The sequence below is a fragment of the Zeugodacus cucurbitae genome, chromosome 2 (assembly GCF_028554725.1).
Source record: "Zeugodacus cucurbitae isolate PBARC_wt_2022May chromosome 2, idZeuCucr1.2, whole genome shotgun sequence".
Taxonomy (NCBI): domain Eukaryota; kingdom Metazoa; phylum Arthropoda; class Insecta; order Diptera; family Tephritidae; genus Zeugodacus; species Zeugodacus cucurbitae.
The window spans coordinates 57,943,425-57,961,096 of NC_071667.1; the positions used below are offsets into that span (position 1 = coordinate 57,943,425).

Here is a 17,672-nt window from a genome sequence, read left to right on the forward strand (position 1 = left end):
AACAAGTGATGCAACAGCTCAAATACAGTATTTGTGTAATCTTTTATTCCACCACCTTCATTGATTCCTAACGTATATATTAAGGAGGAAAGAATCAGATGGAATTCAAAATTGAGTTATATGTGAAGTAGGCGTAGTTGTAAACCGATTTCGCGTATTTTTCATCACTGTCATAAAATAAAAACACTGTTACCAATCGTCTGATGTGCACAGTAAACGTTTCATTTTTTCTTAAACAAATTTTGTCTGTATTTATATTTTCTTTAAGACACTTAAGTAATCCAAACCTTAAACAATATTACAATTAAGAAGTTTGCAAGTTATATTATTAGTAGTTGTTGTTGTTGTTTTCTTTTGTTTTTGTTGTTAACGGTGATCAGGTTTCATGGTTTCATTGCTACTGCGTAGGATTTGTTTGACTGTTGTCGATAAGTGAATCAATTTCACAAGGTGTGGCAGTTACTGTCTAATAATTACACCCACCCATGTAGGTGAACCCACGCAAATATGAAATGCTGGCTGCTTTCGAACTTATTGTGAGGCTTTGATGTAGATATGTATGTACAACTATTACGTCATGTATATAGCAACACGGCGACAGCTTTTTTCTTTTACGTAAGCAATTCGGAAGCTCACTTGCGATCTGCGAATGCACACCAACAACACCGACAGCCTCTCGACGCAATGTCAAGTTGGCGAATGCTACCAATTAATTAACTCTTGTCCACTTGATGGTGTGTCATTAATTAGGTTGCCACACAACTACCTGCCTCGTATACATATGTATATAAAAATATTGTGGAAAATATAGATGCATTGATGTTTATCAGAGAGCACTCGCCTCTCTAGCGAATACTCGCTCGTCATTGCTTGTGACGCTGGTGTTGATTCCTTGCTGTTCAGTCCTTGCTTTGGCTGCACTCAGTTGAGGTCATAATTGTGGGTCTGGTGCTGCTGGTGGCACTATTAAAAACTATAACTACTTTTGCACTCCAACAGGCGACCTTAGTAGTTTTAATCCTCTCTCTCACTCTCACACTCATTTTCTCATATCCGTTTGGTTAAAGTCTTTTACCTGTTTTATGTATTTTAATTTTTATTCGCCTTTGTTTACTTTTGTGTTTTTTGTTGTATTTTTTGGTTTTATTCTTTCACGACCACAAGTATTTATCACTCCTGAAACACGAAATGCGAATAATACCAATTTTATTATCGCTTGACCTTTAGCAAAATGAAAGGTATGACGAAAAGTGAAAGAGAGAAATTGAAGAACACGAAAAAAGCACATAAAAACACAAAAGCAACAATGATTATATGCCTCACGGACGGGGGCGAACTTGATGAGTACAAAAAAAGAAAAAAAAAACAAAAAATAAATAAATAAATAAAATATATAGTATTTGAGACGAGACAAGGTAAGCCGAGAGGTGCGAGAATAATAGAAAGCATTCGAGATATGAGAAATATAGGGTTCGACATTTGGAAGTTTTGCAGTTTAATACACATTTATTGAGTTCGAGTTCAGGTAAGATGATCCCCTGAGTATTTTGTGAGAATGTCTTGTACTAGAGCTGTTTTTAGCGATGGAGATTCAGTTCAGTTCAGATTTTAAAATATTTGATTTCAGACATATTATGCCTCAGGTACGGGAACTCTGAATGACCTAAAAAAGCTCCTTCGCTCTCAAAGCTCAAGTGAAAATCAGTCAACCGTTTATGGTTGAGTCTCTAAAATTGAGGATGAATTGCGACAGTTTGAAATCAAGTCCATTCTACTGAATTTTTCTACTGATGGTGTATAGGGAAAGCCTCTTTTTGTATGAAGAGCTTTAAAAGCTTTCATGGTAAAGATGGTTAAAGCTTAAATATTCTGTAGCTGTATAAAAAGATAAGAGAATATATGTTCTACCAATCGCCTAACTGCAATTTTAGGTTATCGCTAAAGGTTAATATACTAAAATCTCTTGAGTAGACCAGTTTCTGCTTTTTCCAGGATTTCGACGTGCTGAGTGTTATTTAGAGACCGTGCTTTAAGCAAGAAATTCAATGTGCTTTCAGCTTAACCCGTTTTTATATAATCTCAAAAGCAGTGCCAGCCATTTATTTACCAAAATCTTCAAATTTGGCAATATAAGTCAGAGCTACATATATTAAGAAGTCCATCTCTAAATCATTTGAATTAAAATATTTAAATTTTGAGCTAAGATATTTTCTTTATTCTTATTAACAGACAATTAAATAAATTCCCGGAAATCACTTTTGTGTCACCCTTTAAAAACCTACAAAAAAAAAACATTCAAAAGCTATACTTACCTACCGAACAGTCTATATACCTCACCTTCAAACCCATTCATACGGTCTATATTTCTTTGCTTTGACGGCTTTGGGTATTGGCGAAAATGACATAAAAATGTTGGTGACCTTTTAGAAATTTATTACTTAATTTAGTGGGCCATCATTAAATTTAAGGTGTTTTGCTTAATTAGAAATTTTCGCGATTTCGCGTACCGGATGGACGAACGGAAGAGCTGGTGATTGAAAGGTAGGGCAATTTGTTGGGTGGAGTTAGTGGTTTCATTATTGTTCGAGCAGTTTTTGTCCACTCTGTGTGTGTGTGGGTTGGTGGTACGCTTTCGGTCTTCGGTCGTTTGTTTGGCACATAAACAACTGAACTTGAGACAAAGCAGGACAGTGTATATTATTTTTATTATTTTTAAGAAGTTGTCGGCAGACACGCCATCAATCGAATATATTTTGTGTATAACTTTTTGTTATTCTTTTCGAAGAAGTATAAGTTTTGCGTGTCTCACGTTTTGCGGTGGATATTTAACTGAATGTGGGGCTTATTAGGTTAGAATTTCCGATTTTTCAATGTCATTTGCAAGTGATAGTGAAATGTAGGCCAAATTGTTTGAAAATTCTGCTGAGGAAAAACTAAAATAATGAATTGCGTAGTGAAGACTTCTCTTAGATTAGATTAGATTTATTAGAGGATCGCACTGCGACCTACGGTCTATTGTGCCCTCTCCTATTTATCACAGAATACCGTCCAGTCCTGTAGCTCTAAGAAAGCTTAGCAACGCTGCAGGACTGGTGGTCGCGAAACTTTCCCTTTGGGGATATAGAGACCCCATTTCCTTCCTCCTTAAACCCGCAATCGCGTGACATTCCAGGAGTAGGTGCTCAGGTGTTTCCGCTTTCAAATCACAGAATCTGCACAGGTCCGTGGAGCAGATCCCGAGTTTGTTTAGATGACACCTTAGTCTGCAGTGGCCAGTGTAGAGTACCACTAGTTGTCTCATTTTGTTTCTTGGGAGCGCAATAAGTTGCTTGAATCTTTTGAGGTTGTACCCCCCTAGGAACAGCTTCGAGTGGCGAAGTCCCTGCAGCCGAATCCAGTAGCGATTCATACTTTCTAATTCGCCTTCGAGTAGTCCATTTCTCAGAGCTTGCAGACCAACGGCATTGAAGGGCTCTGGCGCCACCGGTCTGGTGGCCGCGGCTTTCTTAGCTAGCTGGTCTGCGAGTTCGTTGCCTTGTATACCTCTGTGTCCCGGTACCCAGAACAGTGTTAGTTTGTTGTTGCTGCACACTCTTTTGAGTTTTCCAATACAGTCCAGGACCAACCCCGAGTTTATTTCGAAGGATGATAGTGCCTGGAGAGCCGCCTGGCTATCACTGATGATGACAATTCGTTCGCCGTGATAGTTCCTGTCTGATATTATTTCAGCGCATTTGCTAATCGCATAGACCTCAGCCTGAAAGATACTGGAAAAGTGTCCCATGGGCATTGACAGATTTATACATGGTCCCGCGGGCCCGGCACCTATACCATCTGTGGTCTTAGACCCATCAGTAATGGTACATTGCTGGGTGCTTTTGCTAATGACTTCCTTAAGGGAGGAGTCCTCCCAATCTCTTTTGTTATTCAATTCTCTTAAGCAATTAATTTGGCTGTGTGAAAAGGCTATAACTGTAAATTTATCACCACAAAATGTTGGAAGATACTTTTACAAATAATATTTTTAACAGTCAAACGGCCATTATATATTTCTTATTCCCCAGACATATTGAAGGGTATTTAGAGAGTTAGTAAATTGGTGTTTTCAGAAAAACGGTATGTAATACAGCGCCATCTTTCGGAAATATGTATTTATGGATGAATATTTAATTTAATGCTATTAAAATGAAATATAAAATATATTGAGTCAAAAACTTGATTTTCGAAACTATGTTGACCACATGATCAAAATAAGGTCCGAATATTTTGTAGTATAAATATCCCTTAATGTCCCATGAATTTCTTTTTTGATTTTGATATCCCCAAGCTGTTTGTCTTGCTACCAAGGCATTAGCATAATATCTTCATAATAGTTTTGAAAGTAATAAATATACAGTAACTGAATGTCCTCTTACACCACCGTATGCTCTCGGAAAACTGCCATTTGCGCTTAATTTTATACTAACAGTAAAATAATGCCGCCACAAGCAAGCTTTGTTGCATATTTCTAGGCGGATTTTAATATTTCACAGCTTAAGAATCATAATGTCAACTCAAATGCCATGAAGCGTAATAAATGCCCGCCTAACGGTATACATATATGCGTGTATACACACCACTGCTTAGCGTTGTGTCTTGTCATTTGCGGTGAAGCAGCTGTTGCAAGGAATTGCGTTGCAGTTGCACAAAATTTTACGACGCCAAAGACTGTAGAGTCACCCGAAAGGCGTACTAAGCGTACTTTTCATTTTCATATCGGTGACTGAGGTGTGACAAACTGGTGTAAGAGCTGCTGGAAGCGAATAGATAGTAGAACAGAAGTCGCTTTATGGCAGGCTCAGCATATTGCAATATAGTAATATAGTATATAAGTTGTATGTAGTTATGTACAACCGACCTAGTGGAGGTTTTAGGAAATCGTAGAGTCAGCGGAAACAGCAACAGCTCTGGCAACCCGAGCAGTATAGCATATTTCAAATTGACATTAAAAGTGGTCGGCTCTATCTGTGTAACAACAACACTAGTGGCAATGGTAAAACAGCTGCCTGCAACAGTGTCAGTGTGGCAACTAAATATTTCAGTCACATAAATTCTTGGTAAAGCAAATTATAAATCCTCTTATCTGCATAGCGCAGGCAAGTTGAAGTGAAGTTCAAATGTAGATAGATACGCATACAAATAAATATATTTACTGATACAGAAACAGTTGCTCTTCAGAGTCTTTAGTTAGGGTCGATAACTGCGTTGAAAGTCAAGTCACTCTAAGTCACATTTAGTGAGTAAGAAAAAAATCTTGCTGTTGTTGTTGTTGTCTAGTTTACCGTAAATGTAAAAAACCGCCTTTAAAATCGTATAAATAAATTTCCCGCGTAATTTGCAACACAAGCTTAACAGATATTGCTGAAAAAGCAACTTGCAACATGCGCTCTTCTACAAGAAAGTCTGCGGTAAAGTCATTTGCAAAAAACACACGATGAAGTAGTTGCACGAAGTGACGAAAATTACGAAGAAAAAAAATAAAAGGGTAAGCATGTAAGAGTGGCAAAGAAAAAGGAAAGTAATGCTAACTTTTCTTTTAATACCATTAAGTGAGCTGCAAGTCACTTAGGAGACCCAGAGCGGCGTTAAGGGCGTCAATGGTAGCTAGGATAAACGAGTATATATAAATAAGTTTGTAGTAAAATAAAGAAACAGTAGCATTGCGGCTTAAGATGACTGGCTAAATCGCAAAAAAAAATAAAATATTCAAAAAATGGAGCAGTTGAAATGTAAAATGCTCGTGCAGCTTGCGCATTTTGTAAAGGGTGTGTCAAAAATTAAAAAAATATGAAAAAATTTACAAAAGAAATTATTGTAGAAAATACAGAAAAAAAGAAATGTGTTTAAAAATATCAAAAAAAAAAAATTGCAACGAAATTGTGTAGCGCAACAAAATGCCGTCACGGTCGCAGTAAACTTTAGTGACGGATATTCGGAATCAAATATTATTTTTTGAGTGTTCAGTGCAATAACTGTATGGCTTATGTATATAAAAAAAGTTAGAAGGTTGCCACCTGTTGGAAATTTTTAAGTAAAAAAAACTTGATGAGATAAATAAAACAATATGTGTGTAAAACTGAACAAACTCAATGAAAATTAACCGTCGAACCTATTTTTTTGACAGGGTTGCCACCTGTTAAAGAAATAAAAAAATTCTACAAACTGGTAATACCAACGAATATACATATCATAATATGAGAGTCGAAATGATTAACTTGAAGGAATATCTCGGCCTTACAGTTAAATATTTCTAAGTAGGGTTGCCACATTTTGAATTAAATTTAATAAAATAAACGCTTTATTACATTATAAGGTTTAAAGTTGAAAATATTTTAAGGTTGATTGCCACTTGTTTAAAAGACTCCAATATTAGCATCAAATTAAAAAAAAATTTTGAACACAGACCCACAAAAAAAATTTGATATGACTTCGGGATCTTACTGGGTGTAGCTTATGTTTTTGGGGTTGCTGAATTTGAGTCCGAAGTCCATATAACCCACCAGAAAACCAAATCCATTTTTATAAATTCAACGGATTTCCTTGAAACTTGTTACTCCGTTGTTTTCGGGGTCTCGGATTACGTATCCGGTGTCGGTTTTTCAAATTTCAAAATGGCGGACGTGTTTTTTGAAAAATTCATCGGAATGGCGTGACACTTGGTCTTGACGTTACTTTTCAAAAACTGTTTAACTCTTTACAACCAAACTGATTCGAAATTTATTTCCCTTTGTACTACCCTGTATTTATATTTACTTCTTCCAACATATACTTATATTACTCTCATCTTGCATTTGTATGCGTTGCACTGCAAGGTTGTCGCCATCAGGCATGCAGTCACAGTTCAGCGGCTTGAAGTGCTTGCAGAAAGAAGAAACAAAAAAAAAAAACTGCAAACTTATCGCCTTGCGGCAAATCCAAATTAGAATTAAGACGCTGGCACAAACGCCAGCTGCATTTAATTGCAAAGAAAAATACATTAAAATGTACCCCGAGTGCAGTTTCTTGGCGCACTTCTTTGCACTGAAGCACTTCAAGCGTGGAATAGCGCTTTTAGCAACGAAGGGGGCCACCGTCGACCAACTTGCGACCATAAATGCAGCGAATTTATCAAATGAGTACAATTTGGACTGCAGCTAAGTGCAATGTTGTGCCAGGGTTAATATCATCAATTATGCATGGAAATGTACGCGGTGGTGGTGGGTGGGGTAAAGTAGTTGGAATATTATTTTTCATTTTTTTTTTAGGTTTTGTGCACACTTTGGTGTCTCAACTTAGTAAATCTAGCATTTGCGAAGAAAAGTATGAGTTTACTGCAGTAGATCGATGTTTTGTTGTTGCATTAGGAGGCTGGTCAAATTTAAACTTAGTTGGTTGGACTTTGATAATATCGATAATATTTCGGTCTTCGACATGCGGACACTCAAAAAAGGAGCGATCTTACTCGTACTCTTGGTTATTGTGCGGTTAGTGGACTTCTGTCAAATAAGTACCCGGAAATTTAAAATAAATCACAAACAACTTATCAATCATCTAAATTTATTATAACCCCCTCAAAATAGGCCCCTTCTGAGGCAAAACACTTCTTTCAACGAACAATCCAATCATCGCAAAACTTTTAAAGCTATATTCCGGGATGGCCTTCAGTTCTCGTTGCAAATCAGTTTTTGTGTCTTCAATGCTCTCAAAACGGGTTCCACGAAGTGTAATTTGAGTTTTGGAAACAGGAAAAAGTCACACGGGGCCATATCTGGAGAGTACGGTGGTTGTTCGATGATATTTGTTGAATTTTTGCCGCCACAAATCTGGTCTTTTGCGACGAACATTCTCTCTCAAACGCTTCATAACGCCAAGATAATATTCTTTATTGACGGTTTTGTCCTCCGGTAAGAATTCCGAATGAACAACACCACGAATATCGAAGAAAACGGTCAGCATCACCTTGATTTTAGATTTGCTTTGGCGCGGTTTTTTCGGTTTCGGCTCATTTTTGTGGCGTCATTCCGATAATTGTTGACTTGTTTGCCCATGTCTCGTCACCAGTTATGATGCGATCGATGAACGTTGGATCGGAATTTACGCGTTCAAACATGTCTTTAGCTACCTTTTTGAAGAAAATTTAGATATTTTGAGAACCTATCGCGCTGCGACTTTTCGCATACACAAAACATCAACCAAAATATGACGAGCGGTCTCATGAGACATTTCCATTATTTGAGTTATCTCTCGCAAACTATAATGACGATTTTCGAGCACCATTTCCTTTATTTTGCCGCCGTTTTCTTCAGTTGAAGAGGTCGAAGGCCGTCCTGAACGTAGCAAATCGTTCACTTCTTTTTCAATAAATGATTGATGAGCCTGCAGCTGGTTTAGTCTAATTGACGAAGATGTAAGAACTATCTCTACTTGGCATAACCAGAATGAATCCAGATTTTTATCTGGCCAAGCATTGTCAACTTGGGAGCATTCCTAATTATTATAAGGAGAATATTTTTCTATAACTATAACAACAAATACAATAACAAATAATTCGATATTATAGTAAAAAAGTATATAATCATTCAGGAAGGTCGAGGAAGGGCTTACAACTTCCTCCTCAACAAGCTCTTCTCTATTTGTGTTCAAACATTTCTTGAAATAATGGATCCTTAAGAAAACCAGCAGCTCTTAGACTGTTACCAGGAAGGAAGATAAACATTTTTTTCTCAAGAAGGCATGTAATTAAGTGAAACGGAGAAAAGTTATAGAGTCATCAAATTGTAACTGGAATATGATCTCTACATTCTAGACAGAACATTCATATGTACATATATATAGGCCTACTAAAACCGTTATACGCATTAAAACATGCTTGCATTTTGCCATCACTACGCACATTTATATTTCACAGACCATTTGACAGTGATTCTACACGCGTGAACTCATAACACAAACTCACACAAAACGACCCAACACGTTCACCCAGGCGTATGAGCAACATCCAAGCACAAGCACAGTAAAAAGTGCAAGAAAACAAAAAAAATGAAGAAAAATTCCATGCGACGCTGTCACTCATTGCCTATTCAGTGCGCTGCTAACGCGCGTAGCAAATTGTGTTAGCGCAAAAAGAAATATGGTTATAAGAAATCATAACTTAAACTGTTTAGAACGGAAGTGACGCCGTAATCTCTCACGTATTGCGCACCAAGCACACACGTACACACACAAACAAAGTACATGCCACCACGCGGCAGCAAGCAAGAAGGCAGGCATTGTAAAAGCATTAGCTAGCTGAATGGCCTCAACTAGAAATGGTTAACTGAAAAGGGGTTTGTGAGTTGGTGGATGGTGCGACTGCTGTGACTGGGGAAATACTTAAAAATTTTAGTTGATACCACAACTGCATACCAAATGAGGATCACATACATACATATGGAATGAGCCAAATGCGCAGTAATGTATGTATGTATGTGTGTATATGTGTGGCAGTGTCTCATGTTTGCCACAAGACTTGGTGACACGCGCACATGGGGAAAAGTGTCGTGTTGCGGCATTTGGCATGCGGCATGTCGCAACTGTTGAGAATGGCGGAAATATGAGTACACACTTGCCATTGCTTTCAAAATATTTTCTCGCTACTACACACATACATATATCATATATCATATATATGTAAGCATGTAATTTTATTATTGCAGCAGGAAAATGCAAACGGTTGCATGATGCGCGGAGGGTATGCACTCTGACTGAAGAAATGCAAAATTTCAGTCACTCAGTGATATATATATTTGTAGTATTCATATAAGTAAATACAGATATACATTTGCAAATTTTTTTTTTGCATAAACGAGTTGATTTGTTTAACATACCGTTAGTGGAGCTCAATATTACGTGCCATACACAAGAGAGCGGCGCTTAGTATAACAACGACTTTGGTTTCGTGTTTACCGTTAGTACGTACATATGTTATTGCATATCTAAAGCGTTTAGCTTCTTTTTTCTTTTATAAACATATTCTATTTGGCAAGCGTTGGTGCAGTTGTGGTAGTTGAGGAAATCAATCTAACGGTATAGTGCTCAGTGTAGTGCTCGTTTACCTTAAGTGGAGCAGTAAAAGCGATAACTGGCTTGCCCTTGATGTGTTTCATCAATAAAATTGCTAGACATTCCACATACTAGTACAAAATTGTTATAAAAAATTGGAGATATTCTAAGGAAAGAAAAGGAAACATTTACTCACAGTTTTAGATTTAAAACTTTACTGTAACATTTTGATTTTAGCAAGTACTTATACAGACTTAGAGATTTTGTAGCATTTTTAAACAAATTTTGAAGAGTTGCTTGAAGGTAACGTAGAGAAGAATTTTATACATGATATCAATGATGATGAAAAGTAATGGAATGGTTTTAATATTAAATAGCTGTACTTTTAGATTCTTTATTATTTATTGAAGCAATTTTTGTTTTTTTTTACTTATTACATTTAACTGTGTTCCAAGCCTCAAAAATCCATCCACGTACTATATTTCGAAGAAAGATATTTTAATACTCTAATAGCATGCTGTATAGAATATAATAGATTTGTTTACCCCACGGTTTTTGTGAAGATTAGTAACACCTGAAACTAAACCAAGTAGCTGGGAACGCAGACCCAGTCCCAGACCTTTCAGTTCTCTCAAGCGCTGCCTAAACCAATGGATGCTAGGGGAACATCTCAGGTCCTCGAACATGTGCAACATGGGTCGTACCACAAAACTACTATGGGGTAGTGTTGACACTAGACAGACCAAAAAACTTCTTACTTTAAGTAAAAGAGAACTAAGCTGTATCACAGGAGGCACCTACCTCTAAGAGGGCACCTGCAGAGACTTGGTATAGTAGAATCGGCAGAAAGCAGGGCGTGTGCGGAAGATGACGAGACAATAGAGCATTATCTCTACGAATGCCCAGCCTTCTGCCGATTAAGCAGAGATACCTTCCATGGCTCTCATTACTCTAATCTGAGAGAAATTGCGCAGCTGGGATGGAGAAAACTCAGAAGTTGTTTAGGTGATGCTTATTAGGGTACCTTCGGGGAGCCCAATGGTCCCAATAATGGCCTAAGAGCAGCCACTTGCGGTCAGGCTCTCTTCGCCTCCCTTTTCAACCAACCAACCAACCAAACCAAGTAGATATAATGTTATAAATTACGAAAATGTACAAGATTACATCTTCAAAATGGGCTATATCTGTTCAGAACTCCATCTACTTTCTATACAACAACAGCATAACCTAGATCTGGGTTCCAGAACGTAAAGATATACAAGGTAATGAACTTGCGGACCAATTGGCAAGGAAGGCCGCGGCTACCAGGCCGATAGGGCCGGAGCCCTTCATCGCAGTTGGTCGGCATGTTCTTGGTATCCGATTACAAGAAGAGGAATTGGCAAACAGGAATCGCTACTGGCTACATATGCAGGGGCTTCGCCTCTTCAAACTGTTTCTCGGAGGATAAAATCGGAAAAGATTCAAACAGTTAATTGCGCTCCCCACGAACAAACTGAGACAACTAGTGGCACTCTATACCGGCCACTACAGACTAAGGTGTCATCTGCACAAACTGGAAATCCACTCGTCGGATCTTTGCCGATTCAGCGATTTGGCAGCGGAGACACCAGAGCATCGTGAAAAAAAGGGGTCAGACAATTTGGGCTCTGTATCCCCAAAGACGTAGTATCGCATTCATCAGCCCTTGAACACTGTTAAGGTTTCTTAACGTGACTGGGTTAGAAGGATTACTGTGATAACTGGAGAGCATTAATTAACAATAGACCTTAGGTCGCTGTAAAATCCTCAATATGTAGTCTAATCTACTTCCTATATAACTAAATTTTGAATAAAATATAAATTCAAAGCACCAATGAAGATATCTGAATAAAACTTTGCACAAATACTGTTTTCAAGGTGTGACATCGCTCATCTAAATCTATTAGAAATCGGAATATAAATAATATTAATAAAATTCTTAGGAAATTCAGTGGGAATTTTATTTGTATCTTAATGTGCCACTGTGTCAAACAAGGGTAAATTCGGGTCATTACTTCCCCTAGCTCCCATATACCTAATATTAGGATTTTCAAACATCTGATGGGTTTCATACCGTATATAACGGGTGTTATGAGATATGTTATCAAAATTAATTGAGCATATAATCTTGGACATAATGAAGTTTGCTGTAGCAAATGGGCGAAATAGGCCAAGAGATACCACAGCCCCCATTTACTATATATCACGAGTTTCGTTATTCCGTGGATTTTATGCTGAATACATGGTTGAAATTGTGTGTTATCTTCATAAAATTTGCGTGAAAAAGATGCTTGAGTATAGAGCTTCTCTCAACCCCATTATACTCATTATAGTGATGAAATCAGTTTAGATATAGACCTAGTGTCCATTCAGCCTATACTTTCGAGCCTTGCAAATTGCGAGATTATAAAATCTTCAATTACACCTGAACATAGTCCTGATTAAGAAAAGGAAATGTTCTGTTAGAAATCATATTGGTATAAAGAAGAGACGTAGTATTGAAACTAAAGTTGGAAGCTTGCTCGTTACTTATAGTGATAGTTTTGTAACTGTTAAAGGACCATTTTGAGATAAAAGAAGTTACTGTATCATCATACATTTTTTATTTAAACCATTTAAACCAGAAGTATAGCTCTCTGATACATTGGAAAAACTTCAACCAAATTTAACTAATTTTTTTTTACTTTAAAAATATAAATTCATTTCCAACAAACAAATTTAAAACTCAACTCCACAACAAAAAAAAAAAAAGCAATTAAAACATAATTGTTGTAATCAACTAAATTGTCGGCAAATATTTGCCGACTTCTTTGCGTGTCAGTTTAACCGTTAAAGACCGCCTTGCGGACAAGGTCTTTTGGGAACTCAATAAAAGAAATTTTTATTTTCCTGCCCCTAATGATGTTATTTTGTTGGCTTTGTTGTTTTTTTGGCAAATTCTGCACGACAAAATTCGACAAACGTTTTGCATGTAGGAAACCCATTAGTTGACAGGTCGCTTTGAGTGTATGAGTGCGTTTGACAGGCAAAAAAACCGAATTTAAACTCAGTATGTGCAGTTATTTGGTGGTTTACAACCAAGAGTGTGTGTGGAGAGCGCATTAAAATAAAGTAAATAGCGGAAAATATAAAACCTTGATTTAAGTGCTTTTTGCCCAACACACACTATAATTAAAGAAACTCAGCGGTGCACAAGCCACACCGGAAAGTGAGCAAAAATACCGAAAAAAAACACAACCAACACACTGATGTGATTTTGAACTGTAAGTAAAAGAACAGAAAAATAAAAATAAAAACATTTTACGATTTTTAAAACCACTTAAAAGCATTTTCGCATTATTAAAGAAAGCAAATACAAATAAAAGTTCGTAAGCGAGTGGTGTGGTGAAAAAGTCGAAAAATGCGACGACATTCGGTGAAGTCAAACCGATGTGAGTGTGTGTCGGCGCAGTTGCATGTCCGTTAGCATTGTTGGTGGTTTTGTGAAATGTCATGCAGTTACTGCTCGCATTGCCACAAAATGGCCCAGCGCTCACGTACAACTGCAGTTGCGGCACACACAACTACTCCGGCCGTCGGCTTGTACTCGTACAACCAGAGTGAAGTCTTGAGTGCTGTCAACTGAAAATCGTTGCAAAAGTCCGGCATACCGCACATTGCATATTGGACATGACATGCCTCAGGTGCGACATGGCGCAAATGGACAAGCATTTCTTCGCCAGCACACACATACAAATGCGGAAGTTTACAAGTGTGGAAATACCCAGTAGGGAAAAGAAGTCAGCAAGTCTTTAGGTATAACAGTACTTCGATATCTCAATCTTATGGTAGTAGAGTTCCGAAAATAGGAAAAAATTGGCCGAAAAGGATGATGCACGATACCTTTTTGGTTCGGAAGTAAATTTTCCGGACTCTGACCTCAGCGATTTTCTCAACAAAACCTGGTATTTTGAATACTCTGACCCATTTTCAGACTACGCTCCTAATCTACAACTGTTTCAAACTTGATTTGTGCCGATTTCGATTTTCCTTAGCAGAGATGGGATGACATGCGGTCAGTTTAGGAGACGCCCGTGTTCTAAGGAACTGTTTTATGCCATTCAAGTACTAGTTTTATAGAAGAGATTATCAATATAAAAACATTTCAGAGACTATACAAATGTTTTTGCGAAAGCTCTTAGGTTTCTTAAGTTCTGAAATGAAAGGAGTGACTCATTTATAAAAAATATAATAAAAAGCCCTGAAAGTTAAATATTTAAATACTTTATCCGACTAGACCACGTAATGCCTAAGTTGATACTTCCAAAATATTCCTTTATTTACTCTTCTCTCTTAATTTCTAATAAATTTCTTGAGTTTAGGCAGGATGTTCTCGAGAGTAAATACCATTCAAGAGACTGAGCTAACTTCAGAAGTAACCATGACCCTGAACGTTAGATCTACTCAGTAACTGTACATTTCCTGTCGAATATGGTTGGATGTATATCATTCGGGTGAATAAATATAGTTAAAATAGCTTCGAGTATATCCCATATGACAAGCCTATCGATTTAAGAGATACTCTGTTGTTTCTTTTATTTCAGAGAAAAAACTCTTACACTTCTCTCAACCATCATTATTCCTACAGGGTTACATTCACAACTTCCACTACATCCACTACATCCACCCAGACATCAACATTGATGAACGAGTACATGCAACTACATTGGTTTGCGAAATTCCACAAACGTCTCTGGCTATACCGAGTTAAATTGCATAATACAATTTGCCGCATATGTCATGTGCCAGAGACTTACTTTTCCATTTGCCCAGCTCAGCTTTATGTTTGCTCCTTTTCGTGCGCTGCAATCCTTAGCACGACTTTACCAGGTGACTGGTCTTGCTTAGCACACATTTGGCAGTCACATTTTACAATTGCATTCCTATGGCTCTCTGACATATTTTTGACCAACCATTTACTTCAATTAATTTGGCGAAAACTCTGTGGATTTGCAGTTAACGAGCCAGCTAAATTGAACAAGTAATGCAATTGCTGTGGAAAATTGTCCACTTTGTGAAAATAAATCATACACTTTAGGCGTAATTAAACGGGGGACACAAGGATCTGGTGCTGTCGTACTTAATATGCGTTTAGTTTATCTTTCTCTCTTTGCAGTAAGGGATTGTGCATTTTTTGAGTAAATGTGTGACAGCTGTCAGTTCCTAAACTTATTCGTTATTCCTTGTCGTTTCGTATGCAGGTTCTGGAACATATATAGGATTCTATTCGTTTTTACTGTCTCTATTAATCACTAATTTGAAATTGAGAGAACCCATGGCTTTAGCTAATAGATATAAGGAATAAATCTGTTTCTTAGGGAGAGTTTTGAGATTGATAAACAAATTTATATAAGATTAAACTTGTTTGTTATGAGCTTGGCGATTTTCGTTTGATAAAAGCTCACACTTCGTTGATTGTTGATGAATTCTTAGACAATACTATAACGATGCCCCATCCTGCATATTCCCAAAGTCCATGGCTCAGTGTGAATTTTTCCTATTTCCAAAAATAAAGAGAACCTTAAATGGCCGTCATATTACAAGCATACGAGAAATCGAAGCGCTGGCATAAGTGCCTATTAACGAATGAGGACTATTTTAAAGGGGACAACATTAAAGTAGGTGAATAAATAAATATTTTTTTCAAGAAACTAAAATTACCGTTATTTTTTGAAAAAACCATCGTAAAGCGATATAATTCATCGCCTCACAAACGTAACACAGTAAAGGAATTTCAATATAATTTAGGTAGATTTTTTTCAACTAAGGTTCTCACTTTAATACTAAATGGTGATTCAAAAAATACTAAAATTTTAAATTTAATGGGGAATGTTTATTATCATACGAAAGAACATTATTTGGTAGTTTTTTTTTTGGCCGCGGCTACTTCTTAGATGGTCCATTTTCGATGACTCGTTCGAGCATTTCGACAGGTAACTGGCGAAAGATACAAGTGATGTTTTGCTCCAAGGCCTGAATCGAAGAAGGATTGTCCGTATAGACTTTAGACTTAATATATCCCCATAGGAAAAAGTCTAACGATGTAATATCGCACGATCTTGATGGCCAATCGATCGGCACAAACGTTAAATGGTCTCATCACCGGGGTATTGATTAAATGCATTGATTGATGCGATATGTTACTTGTTGAAACCAAAAGTCTCCGAGATCACGAGCTTCAATTTCAAGTACCAAATAGTCGGTTATCATGGCTGAGTCTGAGCTACTGCGAACGGCGCCGAATCGACTCTCCACGGTTTTCGTGTACACCCTCAGCTGCTTTATTTTCTTCACTGTGTGGTGGACGTGGTCTATTCAGTCGAATAATGAATGATGGGCCTCAAGACACCTTCTTTACAGAACGTGAATTGTCGTAATAAAATGCCAAACAATACTGAACAAATATAACATGAAAGCTTGACACGACTCACGCTTGAATTATCAGAAAAGGCTATTGAAAAAAGTTTCTCAACTTGGATCACCCGATGTATACGTATTTATGATTTGACTTTATGCATATGTATTTTTATTATTGAAAAAATTTACATTAGATACTTCGAAAACTTAAATTATTGGTTAGAATATCATAATTTTAAATATGCATTTGTATTCGTCTGTTAAATGAATAATATGAATTAGATAGGTGGCGCTGTGATCAATATATTTTGAAACTACTTCCATTTTGAGGAACATTATAATCAATTGAATTGATTTTAACAGCAGTATATATGCTGTATGCCCTATATTACTGCCACATATGATTCTTCACCTGGATCAGACCTAATCTAACCATATTCAATTATCATTTTAGATCATAATTCTAATCAATCCTATTCTCTGATTGTCATTATATCCTAAAATATAAGTGTAGTTGATCGTTCCATGATAAATAATAAAAAATTTTAGTGTTTCGAAAACCATTAATCACCCCAATGTCATTCCTTCACACTTTACTCGTACAAGTTTCAAAAAAAAATTATATTTTTTTAAATATTTTAAAATTTATTTTATACTTTTTTTATTGACTCAAAACAAATCCAACACGCATTCGAAACTAGAATCTCTTACAACTCCTTGTGAAAGGCAAACTTTCAAAAGCACCAGCTTGCATTTAAACGCTTAAGACTGAATGCCAAACTTTACAACTTACGAGTACTTAGGCTACTTAAGAAATTATGTACTTTTCGTATAAACTCATTGCTGCACTCGTTTGTGCAACACCACAAAATGCCATTTTCATTTCCATTTACGTTTGCTAGTATTTGTGAAGAGCTTAGTGTTGGTGTACTCTTTGTTTTTGTTGGTTCATACAATGAGTTGCACACACATACATATGTATTTCGCAATTATTTCATTTCCATTTATATTTTTATTCACATAAATACAAAATCAACATTTTCTCTGCATTCGCTGAAAGAGACGTTGGCATAGTCTATAGCAGCAGAGCGGAGTGGTGGCGAGAGAGGTAAGGCGAAAAGAAAATCTAAACATCAACAGACAACAGACAAATATGCTTAAGCACTTAAGTAAGCACACATAGCGTACAGCAAGTA

The 17,672-nt window shown here is 36.9% G+C and overlaps 1 protein-coding gene across 6 annotated transcripts in view; it reads left to right on the forward strand.

Moving 5' to 3' along the window:
* LOC105214562 (acetylcholinesterase) overlaps positions 1-17,672 on the forward strand; it is a 187,490-nt gene that overhangs the window by 57,693 nt on the left and 112,125 nt on the right. The gene's annotated exons all lie outside the window — the stretch shown is intronic.